The sequence below is a fragment of the Anabrus simplex genome, chromosome 1, assembly GCF_040414725.1.
Source record: "Anabrus simplex isolate iqAnaSimp1 chromosome 1, ASM4041472v1, whole genome shotgun sequence".
Taxonomy (NCBI): Eukaryota; Metazoa; Arthropoda; class Insecta; order Orthoptera; family Tettigoniidae; genus Anabrus; species Anabrus simplex.
Genome location: NC_090265.1, coordinates 1,414,189,586 through 1,414,215,636, shown reverse-complemented (window position 1 = coordinate 1,414,215,636; position 26,051 = coordinate 1,414,189,586).

The window sequence follows — 26,051 nt, the reverse complement described above, 5'->3', positions numbered from 1 at the left end:
GAGTTTAATTATCTTCAATAAAGTGAAAATTAGTTTAAAACTTCCCATATTTCTGTAGAGGAGTTTGGCATATGCGTTCGCTGAATAAAATTGACTTATTCAAAACAGGAGGATGGCGGGAAAAGAATAGCTTCAGGCATTTCTGAAAAGGTGGACGGGAATATGATCCCATCTTACGATGAGTGTAAAAATATCTCTCTAACGGATTAAATACGGAATATTATCTATACGTATATCTACACCGTGAAAAATGATATGTCCTGATTGGTTGTCAATCAACGTCCTGACAAAACTACTGGAAATTTTGGGGATACACTTTTACTACTGTGTAGGCACCCAGTAAGAAATCGTTTCAAAAATCCACATCTAAGGGAATGAAATGAGGATGAAAACCTGAATACCAAAATATTTATTTCTCCAAAACCGTTCAGAGGACAAAGTTGAAATTTCACTTAACGATTACCCCTCTATATACTAGATGTTAAATACGACAAGTTTAGAAAATCTTTCATCGCTTAAGGGTTTAAAAAACGTAAAAAACGAAGGTATTAATTTTTCTGGAACCGTTTTACATACGAGGATGCAATTTCACATTATGGTTACTCCTCAGTGTCTTAGTTCTCAAATAAGAACTGGTCTTAAAACAATTTCTTCCACTCTTAAACCGTTTTATATGCGAGTTGAAATTTCACATGATGGTTACTCCTATACATATTACATTTTAAATAAAAATGTATCTTGCAATGAGACATCCCTGAGTGGTTTTGACTTGGGGGGGGGGCGTGGTGTGAGGCCTGATGACATTGATGTTGAGGAAAGGGCAGGGGGGCGGTTAAGCTCTGGTGATAAAATATTTCTCTAATACCGTTTGACATACGAGGTTGAAATATGAATGATGTTTGCTCCTATGTGTCTTAAATTGTACCAGGTGTATGCGAAAGTCTTTTCCGGTTTCACTAAGAGATGGCGCCAGAGAACAGTATGCAGCGTTTGAATTTGACACATACGTCAGTTTGTTCGTCTGGCATTAACCTACCAACACACACAAGCTGAGTCCACCAAACACTAGTCTGTGTTGTATCGTTCAGTGATCATGTCGACGTTTGTGCCTGTAAAAGAAGATTTGCGGCACGCATTGCCTTTCTAATGTAATCAAAAGGAAAAAGCTGTGAAAAGTCTTCGTTTTCTGGTTGAAACATATGGTGAAGGCGCTCTATCGATTAGAACATGTGAGACAAGGTTTCTACTATTTAAACGTGGTGATTTCAATGTGATAGTCAGTGCGCGCTCTGGATGGTGACCCAACTCAAACTCAACAGCCATTCGCACAGGCATTAAATGTGTCATAAGAAACAATCAGCAGACGTTTACGACCAAAAACTAATCTACGGCTTGTCAGATAGTACCTCGATTAATTCAGGAAAGTACTTCTGTTCGTGGTATACCATATTTAATGCCAGCTTTTGTCATGAATAGATTACCTATATTTATATCCCCTAATGCCTTTTGCACATCATCTCCACTCTATGTCATTTTCTGGTCTATTTTCTTTTCGCCATTTCTGACCATGATTGCAAGGATGATATAGGAAAAGAAAGTAATAACATTGCCCGTGCTCTATAATTCAGATATCAGTGTATCATTTCAAAGTTTCAGTTAGTTCAAATGACATTGGGACAGATGTGTCCACCCCAACATTCCTCTCGACTTCCTTGTTCGGCACTACACATTCAAATAAATTGACTCCTGTTGTAGATACCAGTCAGTGAACGCTGCTACAAAGCCACCCTGAGATAAAAATACAATTTATTTATTACTAGACAGACAGATACATAAAAATAATTAAGCTAATTTTAAGAGGATAATTCGCAAACAAATATATCGAAGGCCTGGTTGTAATACCACGTATCTGACAATTTTCTTCCAAGCCATTATTCTCCTTAAGACTGATCAGGGCTTCCAGCTACATCTATATAGCCTATGTAAAAAACAGTTTTTCCTGTACATTGTTCAGAATTTTGAAAAAAATTGTATTTCTGTATCAGTCATATCCACTGTAACAGGAAATGCACTTTTTACTTTTCCGTAATGTCTGTCTGTCTGTCTGTCTGTCTGTCTGTCTGTCTGTCTGTCTGTCTGTCTGTCTGTCTGTCTGTCTGTCTGTCTGTCTGTCTGTCTGTCTGTCTGTCTGTCTGTCTGTCTGTCTGTCTGTCTGTCTGTCTGTCTGCACACGCATCACGAGAAAACGGCTGAAGAGAATTTAATGAATATCGGTATAGGCCTATAGAGTCGGGGAATAAGAAACTACAGTCTAGGCTATAAACAATTTTATTCATTCTGAATGAAATAGTAGTTTAGGGGAAGACGACTAAAATTGTAATTTTTAAATACCTGTGTTATTGGTCCTATCGAAAATTACTACATAACAAAAGTTGTAGAGAACACAATTTCCGATCATTTGTATTTTATTCTGTTTTACCGTACTGACTATGATAAGAGTGGTATTTCAGAGTCGGAAGAAAACTAAATATGAAGGCTTACAATATCGGAAGTTCATAAAATTTATCAACAATAACATAACATTGACCATTGTTTGTTGTGATGTTCTTTCTCTCTTATACTTCCACTCAACTCCAATAGATGGGGTTATTTCTGTGTACCAAGTATAACAGCCTGCCTGAATATTGGCGGGAAATGGCTGGGGAAGAAAACTTTCTTCTTTAGCATGCCATTCCTCTGGTTCATACATTTTCAGATACTGCTGGTACGTAACATAGTGGTTCATCATAGTATTCCAGCTATTCGATCCCTACTCTGACGCGCTGTCTGCAGCTTGATCATTCCAGCTCTGGAACTTTGGACTGTCGGATCGACAGCGTTCGTTAAAAGTGATAAAATGTGTGGTTCTTCATTTGATCGACTATTTCATAAGAAAGCACTGCTTTTAATCGCGCCATTCCTACTGACGTAATTATAATAACCTATGTTGATTTTAGTTGGGAAAAACCATTAAGACAGTCTTACTGAGGATGTAAAAAGGCAGGTGAAGTGTGTCTGACATTATAATAAAAACTCCCCAACCTGATTGTGGCTGATGGTAGCCAAGTGGGCCTACATTTACAATGAAAATGCCCTAACCCAGTTTACATATGAGAAAAGACGTTTAGTGAATTCCCTGTCGCATTTCTAGGGTAAAGTTAAGAGCTATGTAATTTAATATAATCTTGCTCACATCGTGTACACTACCTAACCTAGAATTATGTATGCAAGGTAAAATTCGGTTGCGAAGCATGGGTCCATCAGCTAGTATGTATATATAGTCCATCAAGACAATTTTCGTTGTATCCATTTTCCTATGCTTATGTGTAAACGAAAATGAACCTTACCGTACCGAACTACCTATATGAATGTATGTCTGCATGACGCATTCAAGCACTCTTACAATTTAATGTACTTGAGGTTCATAGGAAAATGAATACAACAACAATAGTTCTGATTGACTGCATATCCATATGTGGCTGGGAGGTGTGACCACTCTCAAGAAAAATAATGGATACGAAGAATAATGTCAGATACGTGGTATTAGAACTAGTCCATCGATATAATTTGTATTTCTTAGACAAAACACGACGAAAATTACAACAACAACAAAAAACCGGCAACTTCGAAGTTTCTTGGTGGGGCGTCTCGTATAGGTCCAAAATCCTGCAGTTTGGAAAATTATATAGGGTGGACTCGCATACTCCATATGACTCACATGCCCGCTCCTAACGACTGAGAACTTAGAACAAAAAGTGTAAAATATACAAACAAAAACTGAAAATGTTTATAAATGGTAACAGTTCATGGTGAAAATCCCTTTCCAGAAATAAAAGTAATTGGGCATTTATTTAAGGGCTACAGATTTCTACTAAAAGGAGAATTACACTAAAATTCCATAAATGATAACTTTTAACTCTAAGAGAATTTCTTGCGCCTCATTGCAGTCTTAGGAACGATTGCGTGGTATCTATCTCCGTTACATTTATATACATATATTCTTTTTACGAGTTGCTTAACGTCGCACCGACACAGATAGGTCTTATGACTAGGATAGTATAGGAAATGTCCAGGAGTGCGAAAGAACCGGCCATGCCTGAATTAAGGTGCAGCTCCAGCATTTGCTTGGTGTGAAAATGGGGAACCACGAAAGACCATCATCAGGTCTGTCAACAGTGTTTGAACCCACTATCTCCCGAATACTGGATACTGGCCGCACTTAAGGGACTGCAGATTTTGAGCTCGATATATATTTATAATGACCACTATCTTCAATGCATGGATGTCTGAACGTGGCTTAAAAGGAAGGACATATCATTCACTGAATGACACTCTAAATGTAATTAAATGCTGAAGGTGAATTTGAATACTACACAGCATTTCCTGTTCACAGCTTTATATTTCCAACTCACGTTTGTGGTTTGCGAAACAGGAGATTCGGGTTTAATTCCACACTATGTATTAGCCTACTTTTATCCAGGGTTTTTCTTGGTCTGAGGCTCTGGACCAGGTTTAATTAAACCCCGTTAGGATAATTGGGAAACTCACTGACACAGAGGTAGCGACCTGTTCACAAGATTGACATTAACGGCAATTGGATTCATTATGGTAATCGTGTGAAACACGACATGCTTGTCACCAGTGGAAACCATAAACCTGGTGGAAGGAGCTTCCTGGCCTGACAGAGAACTCTTTCAGTAACCTAGAAATTAAATTTCTATCAAGTTTAATAATAATAATTTTACTGTTTTCGGAGACGCCGAAGTGCCAGAATTTTGTTCTCCAGGAGTTATTTTACATGCAGATAAATCTACCGGCACGAGGTTGATGTATGCACCATCATATAACACCAGACTGAACCAGGACCGAACCTGTTAACTTGGGTTCAGAATTCCAGCTCCTTAACCGTCTGAAACACTCGGCCAGGCACTCTGTCAAGTTAAATACAAATAATAAGAGTATAAGGATTCATTTTCCCACTAGGTATTATTTTTTAACTTTTTCAGTCACAGACAGTGTTATAAAGTACAGAGACCTGGGTAATTTTTAAAATGCTTTATCTCCGTTTGGAACAGTTGCACCCAGACTGGAAAATGGGGGGGGGGCGGGGATTGGAGGAATGAGAGATTTATTTAAAAGGAAACATGGTGACCTGATAAAGTAGAAAAATTAATCTACTGTACATAGGACCGTACCATAAAGCATTAAGAAGGTCATTAAAGTAACAATGTAGTCCATCTCACGGATGTTCTGCGGCTTGTGATCTTAAAAGCAAAACAAAAATGGATGCTGAGCATGAAATGAATTGTTGCTGTGAATTTGAATTTATCGTTATCATATTCGTCATCAGAATACTGTATGTGGTACGTTACGTTCTCGATCAGCCTTTCCATCGGGCGTCCAATAGATCCTTTTCGAGTTGGAACATATTGTAGACTTTGTTTCCGTATCCGTATCTCCCAACATGTCTATTACAGTTAGTTTTGGCTATCAGTGTACATACTGAAGCCGTTCAGTTCTTAAAGGTAAACGGTCGCCTTCTAATTAGCTTATGCAAATTAATGTGCGTGAAAATTATTAGTACTTTAAAATATTTACATCTTTATTTACAATTTTATTCTGACCTTCACTTTGGATTTGAAGCAGAAACTTCTATATTGATTTCAAATCAGAGAGACGTGACGATTTGCTTCAAAAATCGGCGACATAATGGTTAAAAATCGAATCTAGCCACCTTTGTTTGTATCCAGCGACGATTTCACTCACCTGGCTCACATTATAGCAAAAATTGAACTAGAACTGTGTGGAATTTTCAGAGTCACGCTTTCCTACATTATACTTAACATTGTATTTTACTGTATTCCCTCACCTGCTGCTCCTCCTTTTCTTCACCTTATTCTAATTTTACTATTTAATGGTATGATGATGGTTCATGTTTGTGGGTTACTGTAGTCACGTCCTAGTTCGTGAACCATGGGCAACGGTTGAGTGGCCTAGTAAGTGGTCCTGAGAGTCGGGATACCAGTTGCTATGGAATGGGAGTGGGCATCTCGGACATATTCTGAGTCGTGGCCCTCCTTGTGCTCAGGCGGCTAGGACTATACAATTCACCGGTGGTCCATAACCCGTTAGAGGAGAGATCCTCACTTGGACTATGTGCAAGTAGGGCAGCATCCTGCTTCATGAATTAACCGAGCTCAGAACACTTTAAGCAAGCCTCGGACCTATGGGAGTAATGGAGTCCCACTCCCATTTGACAGGCGAGGGACTCCTTGGAAACAACTTGGCGAACGAAATGGAATTCGATGGGGAGCTATCAATATTAATGGGGCTTATGGAAGAAGGTAGAACTGGCTGAGTCAGTAAAGAGGATGCATCTGGATGTGCTAGGAGTAAGTGATATTCGGGTAAGGGGAGATAATGAGGAAGAGATAGGAGATTATAAAGTGTACTTGACGGGTGTTAGAAAGGGAAGGGCAAAGTCTGGGGTAGGGCTCTTTATCAGGAATACCATTGCACGCAACATAGTTTCTGTTAGGCACGTAAATGAGCGAATGATGTGGGTAGATTTGTCAGTGGGAGGAATTAGGACAAGGACTGTGTCTGTGTATTCACCATGTGAGGGTGCAGATGAGGATGAAGTTGACAAGTTTTATGAAGCATTGAGTGACATTGTGGTCAGGGTCAACAGCAAGGATAGAATAGTGCTAATGGGCGATTTCAATGCGAGAGTTGGGAATAGAACTGAAGGATACGAAAGGGTGATTGGTAAATGTGGGGAAGATATGGAAGCTAATGGGAATGGGAAGCGTTTGCTGGACTTCTGTGCTAGTATGGGTTTAGCTGTTACGAATACATTCTTCAAGCATAAGGCTATTCACCGCTACACATGGGAGGCTAGGGGTACCAGATCCATAATAGACTATATCTTAACAGACTTTGAATTCAGGAAATCTTTTAGGAATGTACGAGTTTTTCGGGGATTTTTCGATGATACAGACCACTATCTGATCTGTAGTGAACTAAGAATCTCTAGGCCTAGGGTAGAGAAAGTGAAATCTGTCTGCAAACGAATAAGGGTAGAAAATCTCCAAGACGAGGAAATTAGACAGAAGTACATGGATATGATTAGTGAGAAGTTTCGAACAGTAGACAGTAAGCAGGTTCAGGATATAGAAAGTGAATGGGTGGCATACAGGGATGCTGTAGTAGAAACAGCAAGGGAATGTCTAGGAACAACTGTGTGTAAAGATGGGAAAAGGCGAACATCTTGGTGGAATGATGAAGTGAGAGCAGCCTGTAAATGTAAAAAGAAGGCTTATCAGAAATGGCTCCAAACAAGGGCCGAGGCAGACAGGGATTTGTACGTAGATGAAAGAAACAGAGCGAAACAAATAGTTCTTGAATCCAAAAAGAAGTCATGGGAAGATTATGGTAATAACCTGGAAAGGCTAGGTCAAGCAGCAGGGAAACCTTTCTGGACAGTAATAAAGAATCTTAGGAAGGGAGCGAAAAAGGAAATGAACAGTGTTTTGAGTAATTCAGGTGGACTCATAATAGATCACAGGGAATCACTGGAGAGGTGGAGGGAATATTTTGAACATCTTCTCAATGTAAAAGGAAATCATCCTGGTGGTGTTGCAAACAGCCAAGCTCATGGGGAGGAGGAAAATGATGTTGGTGAAATTATGCTTGAGGAAGTGGAAAGGATAGTAAATAAACTCCATTGTCATAAGGCAGCAGGAATAGATGAAATTAGCCCTGAAATGGTGAAGTATAGTGGGAAGGCAGGGATGAAATGGCTTCATAGAGTAGTAAAATTAGCGTGGAGTGTTGGTAAGGTACCTTCAGATTGGACAAAAGCAGTAATTGCTCCTATCTATAAGCAAGGGAACAGGAAGGATTGCAATAACTATCGAGGTATCTCATTGATTAGTATACCAGGTAAAGTATTCACTGGCTTCTTGGAAGGGAGGGTGCGATCAGTCGTTGAGAGGAAGTTGGATGAAAACCAGTGTGGTTTCAGACCACAGAGAGGCTGTCAGGATCAGATTTTCAGTATGCGCCAGGTAATTGAAAAATGCTACGAGAGGAATAGGCAGTTGTGTTTATGTTTCGTAGATCTGGAGAAAGCATACGACAGGGTACCGAGGGAAAAGATGTTCGCTATACTGGGGGACTATGGACTTAAAGGTAGATTATTAAAATCAATCAAAGGCATTTATGTTGACAATTGGGCTTCAGTGAGAATTGATGGTAGAATGAGTTCTTGGTTCAGGGTACTTACAGGAGTTAGACAAGGCTGTAATCTTTCACCTTTGCTGTTCATAGTTTACATGGATCATCTGCTGATAGGTATAAGATGGCAGGGAGGGATTCAGTTAGGTGGAAATGTAGTAAGCAGTTTGGCCTATGCTGACGACTTGGTCTTAATGGCAGACTGTGCCGAAAGCCTGCAGTCTAATATCTTGGAACTTGAAAATAGGTGCAATGAGTATGGTATGAAAATTAGCCTCTCGAAGACTAAATTGATGTCAGTAGGTAAGAAATTCAACAGAATTGAATGTTAGATTGGTGATACAAAGCTAGAACAGGTCGATAATTTCAAGTATTTAGGTTGTGTGTTCTCCCAGGGTGGTAATATAGTAAGTGAGATTGAATCAAGGTGTAGTAAAGCTAATGCAGTGAGCTCGCAGTTGCGATCAGCAGTATTCTGTAAGAAGGAAGTCAGCTCCCAGACGAAACTATCTTTACATCGGTCTGTTTTCAGACCAACATTGCTTTACGGGAGCGAAAGCTGGGTGGACTCAGGATATCTTATTCATAGGTTAGAAGTAACAGACATGAAAGTAGCAAGAATGATTGCTGGTACAAACAGGTGGGAACAGTGGCAGGAGGTACTCGGAATGAGCAGGTAAAGGCTAATTTAGGAATGAACTCGATGGATGAAGCTGTACGCATAAACCGGCTTCGGTGGTGGGGTCATGTGAGGCGAATGGAGGAGGATAGGTTACCTAGGAGAATAAAGGACTCTGTTATGGAGGGTAAGAAAAGTAGAGGGAGACCAAGACGACGATGGTTAGACTCTGTTTCTAACGATTTAAAGATAAGAGGTATAGAACTAAATGAGGCCACAACACTAGTTGCAAATCGAGGATTGTGGCGACGTTTAGTGAATTCTCAGAGGCTTGCAGACTGAACGCTGAAAGGCATAACAGTCTATAATGATAATGTATGTATGTATGTATGTATGTAATGTTATGATGGTGTTAATTGAAATTGGTTGAACGGGGGACGAAACATTAGGAATGAGGCATTAATTGGATACATATTAATGAATGGGAGCATTGATAATCCATCATAGACTCATGACAGTTGTAGAAATTAAATAATTCTGCGAACTATATCTGATTTCTGAGCATATCACAGCCACTAGTTGTAGGCGTATGGGTACTTTCGTATACTGCTTGCTTCAGTGTATTTAAAATTTTCAGAAGAGAATATAAATCTTCATATCACGTACTGAATTATTATAAATTTTCTACTACCGAGAAAGAGGCTGCACGATTTGTGTCATGTAGGTTTCCATGGTTTCCCATTTTCACACCAGGCGAATGCTGGCTCTGTACCTTAATTAAGACCACGGTGAATTTCTTTCAGCTCCTAGCCCTTTCCTCTCCCATCGTAACCATAACACTTATCTGTGTCGGTGCGACGAAAAAGCAGATTGTAAAAAAAAAAAAAAAAAAAAAAAAAAAAGCACATTTCTACTCTTGTCCCCAATAATGAAAATGCTTAAATTATAAACAATATACTTGGAACTTTGAAAGACGTACATCTGTGTATGCAGTTCAAAAACGGCAGAAAATAAATAACTCCTTGAGATTGCAATATCGCTTTTGAAAAGTTTGTAAATATACGTCTTGCCGCCACATACCCTGACATTATAACCGGTGCCAACGTGATTTTAAATTAAAATCCTTCTCAAGGTCTTTTAAATGGGGCATGGTTAATTGTCAAAGAACTCTGATTTCATCAATTAATCGAGGACGCCAACAATACTTCATTTTTCGTTCACAAGACAGTAGTTTCCGATGACGATTAACAAATTACAAGTGTAAACTGTAGATCGTGCTGATATCTTTATCCCAGGAAGTATCTACTCATGTTCAGTTATACATATGTTGCAATGTCTCGAGTGCGTCCGTTCAGTAATTTCGAAGTGCTACCTGTACCTGAAAGTTATACTACTGTCTCAATTGAGCGAGTCGGCTGTGAGGTTCTTCATGTAGCTGTAGTGTTGCTTTCGGTAAATAGGGGGTTCGAACCTCAGGGTCGGTAGCACTGAATGGTTTTCCATTGTTTCCTCACTTCCACACCTTCCTTCCCATTCCTAGGCCTGTCCCCTCCTATCGTCATCGAACACCTATCTGAAGCGGTGTGACGTAAAACAGATAGCGATCTTAATACTTTCTGTGCAGTATAAAAAGAAGTGCTTTTAAAAAGTGCATTCAATACAGTGAATTCGAGAACCATTATTTATCGTTCACGAAATACTATTCCATTTTTTATCTTCCGAATATACTGTTCATTTCCACAATATTTTAAAAGACGACTGTCAATTTCGACCAGACCACACCAGTTGGTATAAAAATCCCTTAACACTTTGGTTTGCTAAATTAACCACGGCCCTGGCAGTAAGCTTGTAGACAATAGAAGGCCACGTGTTGACTATAATGGCATTTCTAAACATATTGTTCTGCATTCATAACTGGGTCCGTTATCTCTCGTGACAGTTCCGCGGTTGGTTCCATGAGCTTGGATAAACCCTTTCCCAGTCCTCAGTCCAGAATTAAAATTCTTGGACTGGCCGGGAGCTAGGAGTAAAGAGGCACGAACGCTACTCCTACACCACGAGACTAGTATTTGTGTAGAGAGGAAAGAAAAAAGCCACACCGTTTTTAATATAGGTCATCTCTGATACGCAAACGTTGCTTGTACATTTTTGTTAAATTATAACAGAGCCAATTACAGGGTACACACAGCCATTAGGATACACAAGAGCTAAATCCCTGAAAGTTGACGCTCACAGACCAATCCATTTAAACAGCATGTCCAGCTAAATTGTCGCAGTTGTGCGGGAAAATAAGGTCGATTATGTTGTTATGTCCAAAACAGAGGACGTAGTTTAAATGACATCGGGGAATACACCGCACTACTCTTATTAGTATACCTCTGTCCCTGCACTGTGCTCCCTAGTTTGATTGATGCTTGTTGTTTAAATGGGCCTAACATCTAGATCATCGGCCGCTGCTCATTAGTTTATCAATACACTTCTCAAAAGAAATAATCACTCTACTTGTTCCTGTTTATAACTTCACCAAATACGTAATTCTCAAGTTAGCAAATTCCCGATCATAATATCACACATTCAAACCCGATGTTCTGGTTTATTCTATCTTTTGAGCGATCTATGGCTGAGTTTTAATTCATTTATTCGTGTAAGCGCCAACTGTGTCACCAGGGATGTTTATATTTAGTCTCGAATTGACTTTTGCCGTAGTTTGTATTATAAGTACCTCTGCCGGCATCAAATTAAACTGCTTGTTGACGGAACAGGGTCCATATTATTATTATTATTATTATTATTATTATTATTATTATTATTATTATTATTATTATTATTATTATTATTATTATTATTATTATTATTATTATTCATAAGATTAAGTATATAAACTACCATATAGTATACAGAGATAGGAAACATCTACCTCTATATTGGCCCAGTTTGATCTTCAGATATGAAATTTACAGGTATATAATATGTTAAATCAAATCAGCAAATTACCTTGCCCCTCAATAATTCGCTATGCAAGAATGCACGTTCTCATAAAGTGCGTCCAATTTAAGACTTGAAATAACTATTCACGGAGCTTTTAATAATAATATTAATAAAATAATAATAATAATAATAATAATAATAATAATAATAATAATAATAATAATAATAATAATAATAAGTGAGTGATTCATGTTTGTGGGTTACTGTAGTCACGTCCCAGTTCGTGAACCATGGGCAACGGCTGAGTGGCCTAGTAAGTGGTCCTGAGAGTAGGGATACCAGTTGCTACTATGGAATGCGAGTGGGCATCTCGGACATATTCTAAGTCATGGTCATCCTTGTGCTCAGGCGGCTAGGACTATACAATTCACCGGTGGTCCATAACCCGTTAGAGGACAGATCCTCACTTGGACTACGTGCAAGTAGGGTAGCATCCTGCTTCATGAATTTACCGAGCTCAGAACATTTTAAGCAAGCCTCGGACCTATGGGAGTAATGGAGTCCCACTCCCATTTGACAGGCGAGGGACTCCTTGGAAACAACTTGGCGAACGAAATGGAATTCGATGTGGAGCTATCAATATTAATGGGGCTTATGGAAGAAAGAAAGTAGAACTGGCTGAGTCAGCAAAGAGGATGCATCTGGATGTGCTAGGAGTAAGTGATATTCGGGTAAGGGGAGATAACGAGGAAGAGATAGGAGATTATAAAGTGTACATGACGGGTGTTAGAAAGGGAAGGGCAGAGTCTGGGGTAGGGCTCTTTATCAGGAATACCATTGCACGCAACATAGTTTCTGTTAGGCACGTAAATGAGCGAATGATGTGGATAGATTTGTCACTTGCAGGAATTAAGACTAGAATTGTGTCCGTGTATTCACCATGTGAGGGTGGAGATGAGGATGAAGTTGACAAGTTTTATGAAGCATTGAGTGACATCGTGGTCAGGGTCAACAGCAAGGATAGAATAGTGCTAATGGGCGATTTCAATGCAAGAGTTGGGAATAGAACTGAAGGATACGAAAGGGTGATTGGTAAATGTGGGGAAGATATGGAAGCTAATGGGAATGGGAAGCGTTTGCTGGACTTCTGTGCTAGTATGTGTTTAGCTGTTATGAATACATTCTTCAAGCATAAGGCTATTCACCGCTACACATGGGAGGCTAGGGGTACCAGATCTATAATAGACTATATCTTAACAGATTTCGAATTCAGGAAATCTGTTAGGAATGTACGAGTTTCAAGGGATTTTTTGATGATACAGACCACTATCTCATCTGTAGTGAACTAAGTATCTCTAGGCCTAGGGTAGAGAAAGTGAAATCTGTCTGCAAACGAATAAGGGTAGAAAATATCCAGGACGATGAAATTAGACAGAAGTACATGGATAGATTAGTGAGAAGATTCAAACAGTAGACAGTCAGCAGGTTCAGGATATAGAAAGTGAATGGGTGGCATATAGGGATGTTGTAGTAGAAACAGCAAAGGAATGCCTAGGAACAACTTTGTGAAAAGATAGGAAAAGGCGAACATCTTGGTGGAATGATGAAGGGAGAGCAGCTTGTAAACGTAAAAAGAAGGTTTATCAGAAATGGCTCCAAACAAGAGCCGAGGCTGACAGGGATTTGTACGTAGATGAAAGAAACAGAGCGAAACAAACAGTTGTTGAATCCAAAAAGAAGTCATGGGAAGATTTTGGTAACAATCTGGAAAGGCTAGGTCAAGCAGCAAGGAAACCTTTCTGGACTGTAATAAAGAACCTTACGAAGGGAGGGAAAAAGGAAATGAACAGTGTTTTAAGTAATTCAGGTGAACTCATAATAGATCCCAGGGAATCACTGGAGAGGTGGAGGGAATATTTTGAACGTGTTCTAAGTGTAAAAGGAAATCACTCCGGTGGTGTTGCGAACAGCCAAGCTCATGGGGAGGAGGAAAATGATGTTGGTGAAATTATGCTTGAGGAAATGGAAAGGATAGTAAATAAAATCCATTTTCATAAAGCAGCAGGAATAGATGAAATTAGACCTGAAATGGTGAAGTATAGTGGGAAGGCAGGGATGAAATGGCTTCATAGAGTAGTAAAATTAGCATGGAGTGTTGGTAAGGTACCTTCAGATTGGACAAAAGCAGTAATTGCACCTATCTATAAGCAAGGGAACAGGAAGGATTGCAACAACTATCAAAGTATCTCATTGATTAGTATACCAGGCAAATTATTCACTGGCATCTTGGAAGGGAGGGTGCGATCAGTCGTTGAGAGGAAATTGGATGAAACCCAGTGTGGTTTCAGACCACAGAGAGGCTGTCAGGATCAGATTTTCAGTATGCGCCAGGTAATTGACAAATGCTACGAGAGGAATAGGCAGTCGAGTTTATGTTTCGTAGATCTAGAGAAAGCATATGACAGGGTACCGAGGGAATGGATGTTCGCCATACTGGGGGGCTATGGAATTAGAGGTAGATTATTAAAATCAATTAAAGGTATTTATGTTGACAATTGGGCTTCAGTGAGAATTGATGGTAGAATATTTCACCTTTGCTGTTCGTAGTTTACATGGATCATCTGCTGAAAGGTATAAAATGGCAGGGAGGGATTCAGTTAGGTGGAAATGTAATAAGCAGTCTGGCCTATGCTGAAGACTTGGTCTTAATGGCAGATTGTGCCGAAAGCCTGCAGTCTAATATCTTGGAACTTGAAAATAGGTGCAATGAGTATGGTATGAAAATTAGCCTTTCGAAGACTAAATTGATGACAATAGGTAAGAAATTCAACAGAATTGAATGTCAGATTTGTCATACAAAGCTAGAACAGGTCGACAATTTCAAGTATTTAGGTTGTGTGTTCTCCCAGGATGGTAATATAGTAAGTGAGATTGAATCAAGCTGTAGTAAAGCTAATGCAGTGAGCTCGCAGTTGCGATCAACTGTATTCTGTAAGAAGGTAGTCAGCTCCCAGACGAAACTATCTTTACATCGGCCTGTTTTCAGACCAACCTTGCTTTACGGGAGCGAAAACTGGGTGGACTCAGGATACTTTATTCATAAGTTAGAAGTAACAACATGAAAGTAGCAAGAATGATTGCTGGTACAAACAGGTGGGAACAATGGCAGGATGGTACTCGGAATGAGGAGATAAAGGCTAATTTAAGAATGAACTCGATGGATGAAGCTGTACGCATAAACCGGCTTCGGTGATGGAGTCATGTGAGGCGAATGGAGGAGGATAGGTTACCTAGGAGAATAATGGACTCTGGTATGGAGGCTAAGAGAAGTAGAGGTAGACAAAGACGACGATGGTTAGACTCGGTTTCTAACGATTTAAAGATAAGAGGTATAGAAATAAATGAGGCCACAACACTAGTTGCAAATCGAGGATTGTGGCGACGTATAGTAAATTCACAGAGGCTTGCAGACTGAACGCTGAAAGGCATAACAGTCTATAATGATAATGTATGTATGTATGTATGTATGTATGTATGTTTGTATGTATGTATGTATGTATGTATGTATGTATTGTACCGGCTACGACCTGTACATGCATATGTTTTGAGAGTTGATCGCATTTTATCACCACGCGTATTACTCCGTGCAAGCCTGGTTTGTTTACATTCAGCAGGACGAGCAAGCAAGCTGAAAACAGCTGTACGCGTGACGTAGCCGCATGGGCTAGTTAGATCGCCCGCCTGTCATGCCACGTGCAGCTAGCCTGAACTCGTATGTTCCAGATTCAAGCGTCACACCTTCCGGAACATTCGATGGAGGAAAAATTTAAAACTCCTATAATAATTGGGGTAGTGACTTGATCACATGTCATTTTAAAGGGAATTACAAAAACGTCGCAATGCTTGAATTTCAAGAAAATCCGTCGAGGGATTGAGGAGATAACAAGCTTCACGGCATATGTGACGTAATGTCCCCAAACAGTATATAATGAGGGCTCCATATAGCCTGATATCTCAGTCAGTCAGTGATAGTCGAGTAGTCAACGTGGCCCTACTCGCTGCCAGTATCGTCGGAAGCTATCTTCGTGTGGTTATAGTCTCACTGAGGAACTCTGAATTTTTCAAAGTCTTTATAAATGGGACTTAAAATTTTCTCCAGTGATTTTTTTTCAAAGACTTGCAATATTTACGAGTGTTGAGGAACTCTGAATTTTTCTAAGTCTTTTTTAATAAGACTTGCAATATTTACGAGTGTTGAGGAACTCTGAATTTTTCAAAGTCTTTATAAGTGGGACTTGCAATATTTACGAGTGTTGTGGACTCTAATTTTTCGCCGGTAAGACTTGTAATATTTACCAGTGTTGGACTTTAACTTTTCGCCAGTGATTATTCAAAGACTTGTAATATTCACGAGTGATGAGCTGTAAATTTATTCGAAGTTTCCATGAGCATAGACTTGTGATCTTTGCCAGTGATTACTTAAAGACTTGTAATTTTTTTCATTGATGAACTATAACCATTGAAAGTCTTCATGATCACGGACTCGTCATTTACATGAGTGTTAAAGAGTGGATTCTTGAAAGTCTTTATGAACATTGTCTCGTGATGTTACTAGTGGTGAGTAAACTCATTACTCAAGGTTTTCATGAACTTTGATTTATTCTGCGAGTGACGTAGAGCACATTTTCGGAGTTTGCATTGATTCTATCAACCTCATTGTACTTGGGTAATGTGATTACCCTCAACATCGTCAGGAACCAGCGGAGGTCATCACGAGCATCTGGAACTTGAGGCGCATTCCGTGCAGCCAAGCTGGATGGTCCGTCCGCACCTTGATGGAGTACTTGGGCATCTTCTGGAACGTGTTCCTGCCGGTACGGCCTGGTGAGCTGGAGACCCAGGCCATTTAAAGGACAATGCGGAAAACAACCCCTATCTACCATGAGGTGATGTGCAATTTAACATGCATTACATGAATAAACTCTTATCAAATCAGATTCAAATTTTTCTTGTAGATAGGACCCTGCCTCCTGTACCAAGCCCTAGCTATTATTCATCCAGTTTAGCCTGAGAACTATTCCATGCTTGCGTTTAAAATAAATCTTATAGTCGGGCTCTTTTACTGGTACAGAGAGGAGGGTAATATACGTGGCGCCCAGCGTGGGGCACGATTGCTAGGTTAACAGTGCTATCAAGTAATAGACAATCACAACACCGTGGGCGTGGTGTTTCTTTTTACAAAGTGAAACTTATGCCCTGGACGTGGCAAATAATTTGTGTTTTATGTGTTCTTGTCATATGGTTGATTTTCTATGTGTTGATATATGCTGAACTGAGTGCTTTGAACTTTTAAAGTCACTGGTATTTCAGTTTATGATTGAAAATTTCTAAGTGTCCTATTTTGAGGTATTAAAATTGCCATAAATATGTATAATTTACTAGCAGCAATTGAAGCCCTTAGGCTTAATATGAATGAGGTTAACGCCAATTTAGAGACTAGGCTTACTGCAACATGTGCTAACTTAGAGCGACGTATTACTGAGTCCAACACTAATCTAGAGAGACGTATTACAGAAACTAATAGCAATCTTTCTAGCTTAGCTGAGGCTAATGTTCAAACTAATGCTAATCTTGCCAATGTAGACCAACGTTTAAATATCTTAGCCCAAGCAAATGTTGAATCTAATGCCAATCTAGATAGGCGATTAGCTGAAGCGAATGCCGAATCTAAAACTACCCTTGCTAACTTGAATAAGCAATTGATTGAATCTAATGCTAAACTAGAACAGCGCTTAGACAATTTAGCGGAATCTAACACCAACTTAGACAGGCGGTTAGCTGAAGCTGACGCCAAGTTAGATAAGCGCTTTACTGAAATGAATGCGAACTTATAATCTCGTTTTGATCAAGCAAGTGTTCGGATAGAAAAAAGATTCAGAGAGTCCCATAAGAAAATTGATGATCGATTCACTGAAATCAACCCTCAGCTTACTCGTAATGTCGAAGAAATGAAAAATACTGTTAAAGATCAAGTCATAGAAATCATTAAGGAGGATTTGAAGAAGGCTCTTCCTTCAGTCCAACAGCTTTCGCAGGACATTGGGGATTTTAAGGCCGAATTTCAGGAGTCACGTGGTCAGCTCTTGTAAATGGAAGCTAAAATTGTTTCTGTGCAAGATACTCTTAGGGACACGGTTAAGAATGATATTTCCAGAGTTGGAAAAGAAGTTGCTTTATTAAAAGCTAAGCAGGGCGAGTTTGACAAACGGTTCACTCAGCAAGCCGATAATACGACCACACAAATTAGTCGTATTTGTAAAGATGTTGGTGAACTTAAATCTGAATTAAAAAACGATGTAAAACAAGTCGAAAGAATAGTCCAACTCCAGTTGGGGGATGTCAAGATTAATCTCGAACAACTAGCCACTAAGGTCGTTAATCTTGAATCTCGAAATACGTCCAGACCTAATCATAGTTCGGTAGAGGGAGTCGGAGAGACATCATACCAGACAACTATAGTTAAAATTCAAGAGGAAAAACCTCCTAAATTTTCCGGTAAAGAAGGTTACACGGCTAAAGTGTTTCTGATCAATGTAGCGGAATATTTTCAAGAGCACAAGATTAGTGAGTATAGAAAGCTAAGAACAGTTGCCCGATTATTAGAAGGCAAGGCTCTGTCCTGGTACTCCGTATTCAAATCCAATTTCAAGACATACTCTGACATTGAGAAAGCTTTAATTAACCGTTTTTGGAACGCAGAAACTCAGCACCTTATCAAACTTCAACTCTATTCGAGAAGGTATAACACCTCCATTAACACCTCTCGATACGCAGATTTTTTATTATCTCAGTTGAAGAAGATGCAATATTAGGCCCTCATTTGCCTGAGAAGGAACTCATACAGGTCATTACGTTACAATATCCTTCTCACGTTCAAGAGATCTTAGTAGCAACGAACATTCAGAACTTAGATCAATTTGATGCTGTATTGCGACGTCTTGATACTGCTCATGCGCAGGGAACTTTGAAACCGAGCAAGAGTAAGGACGTAGCCGCCCATCCAGTTTCGGTTAATACTTCTGAACAACCGCGACAAAGTCCCGAACGAGCGGATAGAAGGGAAGAGAGATATACTCCATCTTCACCTACGCGGTATAGAGGGTTTAGGAGACGCCCATACCGTGGCCAGACGCCCTACCAAAACAAGAGAGTAGAGACTCAAACAATTCTGACTTGCACCAACGATGGAAGGAAACGCAGGACTACCTCCATCAGAAGAAACAAGAGGGTCATCAATCTGGAGCGACTTCTCTTGAATACTAAGGATACCATAAAAGAAACAACACCTTTGGTCAAAACACAGAATCCACAGGTGCTGTTGCCAGAAAAACTTAAGTTTTTCAGAAATAAGATTGCCTGGAAATGAGGTCGGGTCATTTCATGTAGACACATTGATGACGACTTAGTATTTGAAGACGAATTACCCATTCGTCAACATCTTCAACGAAGTTTACCCATCATCAATATTACCATTGGGGAATTACAAGTATCATCGCTAGTGGACTCGGGAGCGCAAGTTTCCCTAATCTCTGACAAGTTGATAACATTGATCAAGGATCGATGTAACCTTCTCATTTTGCCGGTAGCACAAGTTAGGATTAAGGGCATTATTCCTGACAGGAATATCAAATGTAAGCAACAAGTCTTCCTTAAGTTTGCTATCAACGAAGAAGTGTGTGAACATATTTTCCTGATAGTCTCGACTATGAAGTTTAACCTTATCTTGGGTTCAGACTTTCTGTCTAAATATAAGGCTACCATTGACTATTCTTCCAACACTATTCATCTATGTAGGATTGGTTCTGTAGAGTTACAGCTGGTTGACGGTGAAGATTTTAGACTTCAAGGGATTGATTTACTCCGTACACAATTCGATGGTGTGATTGGCGATGCCGCCCCAGTCGACCAGGTACTGAAAGAAGAGGGTGATCCCGAAGATGAAGAGGGACCCGTGTCAATGGAAGATGGTGATCCCAATGAGGAGGGACCCATCGATGAAATTTTGAATGACAAAAGGCCTGATTTTCTCACCTACATCTCCAGTGTAACTGAAACCCCAGATTACCACATAGCCGCGGCGGAGGAAGAGATATATCAAACTTATCCGGACGTCTTCGATGAGAAGCCTGGAGAGATTAAGAATTTTAAACACCACTTCAACGTGAAGGATACTTCGCTCTATAAACGCAAGCCATACCCGGTGCCTGAGAAGTACATGGATGGAACCAGGACACTAATTCGTCAGATGAAGGCTGACGGAATTGTCTCAAAGTGTGTTACGCCCTATATTAATCCACTCACCATAGTAAGGAAACCCGATGGTAATCTTCGTTTATGTTTGAACGCTCGTGCCTTGAATGATCTACTGGTCCTTGAGTATGACCGCCCTCCTCCGCTTAAAGATGTCATTAAGCGATTTTTTGCGAAAAAATGTTTTTAGGCATGGACATGACATCGTCTTAATTCCATATCGTACTAGACGAACACAGCCGGCTCTTCACTGGATTTATCTTCGATAATATCACAAGACTAGATGGCAGCCTTGAAGGCATCTACACTGCTTCGAATCTCAAAAAATACTTTGAGTGAAAAGAGACTAAAAGAAAATCCTCATATTATTTTCTTTTTCCCTGAGAAGGAGGGATATGTACCGGTGCGACCTGTACATGCATATTTTTTTTGAGTTAGTCGTATTTTATCACCATGCGTATTACTCCGTGCAAGCCTGGTTTGTTTACATTCAGCAGGACGAGCAAGCAAGCTGAGAACAGCTGTACGCGTGACGTAGCCGCAGGGGCTATTTAGATCACCCGCCTGTAATGCCACGTGCAGCTAGCCTGAACTCGTATGTTCCAGATTCAAGCGTCACACCTTCCGGAACATTCGATGGAGGAAAAATTTAAAACTCCTATAATAATTGGGGTAGCGACTTGATCAACGTGTCATTTTAAAGGGAATTACAAAAACGTCGCAATGCTTGAATTTCAAGAAAATCCGTCGAGAGATTCAGGAGATAACCAGCTTCACAGCATATGTGACGTAATGTCCCCAAACCAAATATAAGGAGGGTTCCATATAGCCTGATATCTCAGTCAGTCAGTGATAGTCGAGTAGTCAACGTGGCCCTACTCGCTGCCAGTATCGTCGGAAGCTATCTTCGTGTGGTTATAGTCTCACTGAGGAACTCTGAATTTTTCAAAGTCTTTATAAATGGGACTTAAAATTTTCTCCAGTGATTTTTTTTCAAAGACTTGCAATATTTACGAGTGTTGAGGAACTCTGAATTTTTCTAAGTCTTTATAAATAAGACTTGCAATATTTACGAGTGTTGTGGACTCTAAGTTTTCGCCAGTAAGACTTGTAATATTTACCAGTGTTGGACTTTAACTTTTCGCCAGTGATTATTCAAAGACTTGTCATATTTAACAGTGATGGACCCTAACATTTCGCCAGTGATTATTCAAAGATTTGTAATATTCACGAGTGATGAACTCTAAATTTATTCGAAGTTTCCATGAGCATAGACTTGCGATCTTTGCCAGTGATTGCTTAAAGACTTGTATTTTTTTCGTTGATGAACTATAACATCATTGAAAGTCTTCATGACCACGGACTCGTCATTTCCATGAGTGTTAAAGAGTGGATTCTTGAAAGTCCTTATGAACATTGTCTCGTGATGTTACTAGTGGTGAGAAAACTTATTACTCAAGGTTTTCATGAACTTTGATTTATTCTGCGAGTGACGAAGGGCACATTTTCGGAGTTTGCATTGATTCTATCAACCTCATTGCACTTGGGTAATGTGATTACCCTCAACATCGTCAGGAACCAGCGGAGGTCATCACGAGCATCTGGAACTTGAGGCGCATTCCGTGCAGCCAAGCTGGATGGTCCGTCCGCATCTTGATGGAGTACTTGGGCATCTTCTATAACGTGTTCCAGCCGGTGCGGCCTGGTGTTCTGGAGACCCAGGCCATTTAAAGGACAATGTGGAAAACAACCCCTATCTACCATGAGGTGATGTGCAATTTAACATGCATTACATGAATAAACTCTTATCAAATCAGATTCAAATTTTTCTTGTAGATAGGACCCTGCCTCCTGTACCAAGCCCTAGCTATTATTCATCCAGTTTAGCCCTGAGAACTATTCCATGCTTGCGTTAAAAATAAATCTTAAAGTCGGGCTTTTTTACTGGTACAGTATGTATGTATGTATGTATGTATGTATGTATGTATGTATGTATAATAAGTGAGTTTGCTACGCGATTTGAATCGGGTGGCTGTGAGTTTGCATTCCGGGGATGATGTGTTCGATTCCAGCTGTCGGTCGTCCTGAAGACAGCTTCCCGTGGTTTACTATTTGTTTTTTACAAATTGATTAACGTCTCGCGGACACAGATAGGTCTTACGGCTACGATGGGACAGAGAAGGGCTAGGAGTAGGAAGGAAGCGGCCGCGGCCCCAGCATTTTCCTGGTGTGAAAATGGGAAACCACGGAAAACCTTCTTCAGGTCTGCTGAAAGAGGGGCTCGAACCCACTATCTCCCTAATACTGGATACTGGCCGCACTTACGCGATTGCAGCTATCGCGCTCGGTGTTTACTATTTTCATACAAGACAAAAGCTAGGGCTGTACCTTATTTAAGGTCACGGTCCTTTCTTATTTTCTTACTGCCGTACGTCTTTCCTGTGTAATAATAATAATAATAATAATAATAATAATAATAATAATAATAATAATAATAATAATAATAATAATAAGGCCCTGCCTGTCGCCAAGTGCTTGGTCCTAACTCACCTCTGTGAGAAAAAGAGACATGAATTTCCTCTCAAAGAGACTCGACCCACTTGAAAATTCTGAGGGCAAACAACGCCTGAGATCAAATGCAGATCTGTACTCTAAATTTGAAAAACTCGCTCATTTTATGAGAAAGCACCGTCTCATGTTTTACGAACATCTCTGCCAAATACCTAACGCGAGAAAAGATTATCACGCAGAATTCTTGATCTTCTCATGACATGGAAATGTACCGCTTATTGAACAACTGCAGTGAAGGAAGAGGTGACCGGTGACCATTAGGCACTAATTCAAGAAATGAATAAGTTGAGAACTAGGATACAAGGCGTAAAGGAACGTCTAGAAAGAATGAAGAGAAAAACTAAGGCAATGTGAGGAGCGGAGAACTACATCCTCTACAAAGATAAAGGAGTACTGGAAATCCAGAAAGGCCGAAAAGTATTCCCCGATGGACGAAACGTTGTGTATAATAATAATAATAATAATAATAATAATAATAATAATAATAATAATAATAATAATAATAATAATGAAATGAAATGAAATGAAATGTCGTATGGCTTTTAGTGCCGGGATATCCCAGGACGGGTTCGGCTCGCCAGGTGCAGGTCTTTCTATTTGACACACGTAGGTGACCTGCGCGTCGTAATGAGGATGAAATGATGATGAAGACAGCACACACATCCAGCCCCCGCGCCATTGGAATTAACCAATTAAGGTTAAAATCCCCGACCCGGCCGGGAATCGAACCCGGGACCCTCTGAACCGAAGGCCAGTACGCTGACCGTTCAGCCAACGAGTCGGACATAATAATAATAATATGCCCTGAAGATGGTTTTCCGTGGTTTCCTATGTTCACACCAGGCAAATCCTGGGGATGTACCTTAGTGAAGCCAACGGCCGATTCCTTCTGATTCGTAGGCCTTTCCTATCCCATCGTCGCCATAAGACCTATCCGTGTCGGTCCGAGGTAAAGCAAATTGCAAATAATAATAATAATCACTGTCCCAGCATTTTTCTGGGATGAACTAAGAATGTTCCGAGGAAAATAACATTCAGGACTCTCACTGAAAGTCGCTATTGACCGAGACCGTGGCAAACCCTTTGCAAGATTATCATAAAGCGTATCCTAGCAGTGCAAGTTTATGAAGCTAGGTATTACGTTTTACCGTACGCCATGACTTCATATCGCCCAAATGGATCCAGAGTGTTCCTGACACCTTCATCTATGCAATCCACCATACTCATAGAACTGAAAGATGTGCGTTCAAAAGCGAAGATACAAGTGTATGAGCACTAGTAACGCTGCTCACAAGAGGAGTACGGTAGTTAATAGCTAAAGAGGACGAGCACATAAACTGGTTTCTACCAGTGAGCTACTTGCAAAGAAGTTAATATTAACTCGTTCCTCTTCGTCTTAGTAATACCAGCACTTTGCGAATAGCAAGGTAGGAGTTCGTCAGGCTTTACGTTCAGCGAGGTTATTTCTGTTGCCATTTTAAACTAGAGTACGGCTACAAACGGAAAACAGAACAACAGAGCAGAGCAAATCTGGGAACTGCTGTCTAGTGGAGAACAGGGAGATAATAAAATGAAATATACACACGTTGAAAGCACAGAGAGGGTAGAGAATAATTAAACAAAAATAAGGCATACCATTGACAAATTCTATTTGAATATAGTTACGAAATAAAATCGGTCTAATTTGATCCTAAACTGGTGCCGTCTGAAATAATGAAGTGTGAACAAATAACATGGGATTAACGGTGAGTGTGTTAGCTGCAAGAATGTATTCGGAAGTGGGAGGGTTCGAACTACAATTTAGGCAGCTCAGAAGAACATTCGGTTGTTCCTCACTGTATTCTTTTCCCTTATGCCTGTTTAGGCGTCTGGTCCTTCCACCCACTTCTTATAGGCTATGCAGTCTAGTGCCAATCTTTGCACTACGTCCAGTATGTTGTCTTTATGGACAATCCAAAACACATTGATTCTGTTTCGGAGTTGTCCTCTTCGTCTTTTTCCCTCTCTTCTGCTCTCATTCATTTCAAGGTGTCCCAACCACCTTAATTCTTTCATCTCAAATAGCGGCTCTTGATTAAGGCATTCTCCTCATAATCTAATATTCCTCAGTATATCGATACTTTGTCCGCCTCTGTGGTGTAGTAGTTAGTGTGATTAGCTGCCACCCCCGGAGGCCCGGGTTCGATTTCCGGCTCTGCCAGGAAATTTAAAAAGTGGTACGAGGGCTGAAATGGTATCTACTCAGCCTCGGGAGGTCAACTGAGTGGAGGAGGGTTCGATTCCCACGTCAGCCATCCTGGAAGTGGTTTTCCGTGGTTTCCCACTTCTCCTTCAGGCAAATGCCGGGATGGTACCCAACGTAAAGCCACGGCCGCTTCCTCCCCTCTTCCTTGTCTACCCCTTCCAATCTTCCCATAGCCCACCAAGCCCCCTATTCAGCATAGCAGGTGAGGCCGCCTGGGCGAGGTACTGGTCATCGTCCCCAGTTGTATTCCCCTACCCATTGTCTCACGCTCCAGGACACTGCCTTTGAGGCGGTAGAGGTGGGATCCCTCGCTGAGTCCGAGGGAAAGCCAACTCTGGAGGGCAAGCAGATTAAAAAGAAAGAAAGAAAGAAAGAAAGAAAGAAAGAAAGAAAGAAAGATATTGGTACTTTTTTCTATGGTTTTTCTCACGAATCTTATTCTGCAGCCATAAGCATGCTCTTCAGTTAGGTCCACAGTGTCTTACTTTTTGATCCGCAAGTGAGAATGGGAAGGTAAATTGCTCTATATTATATTCCCAATTTGTGTATCCTTGCACATTTCGTATTTTTTTGTTTTGTTTTATTCCATTGTTGAATATTGCTCTCTCGATATTGCAATGCAGGTTATTTGATTTCTGGACTATGAAATTCATCTCTGAATTTGTCTTCCTATGAAATGCTATTGTAGTAGCAAATACAATCTGTTCTACTTGTTCCATGACGTTATTCTGCCACTGGATATTCACCTGTTCTGAACCGCGTTCGGTAATATTCACTTTATGTAAATGCACAGATGTACCTATCACTAGAGCATTGCGCGGATACACAAGATAATATACGCATCCGCACTTCCTTCTTCCGCACCGCATCCGCATCCGCGAATGGTTATCCGCATCCTCAAAATGGTTATCCGCGGATAATTTAAATTTTAGCAACAGAATATTACACCCAAGGTATTGAAACGGATAGATCTGTTAAGATAATACAATATTCCTGACACCTGGCACCGGAACCCCCACAATCTCAGGTTTATGAGGGATTGTCTCTTGCGACAACTACCGACGTATTGAACTTTATTCCTTCCTTCTATTAATTGCAGAC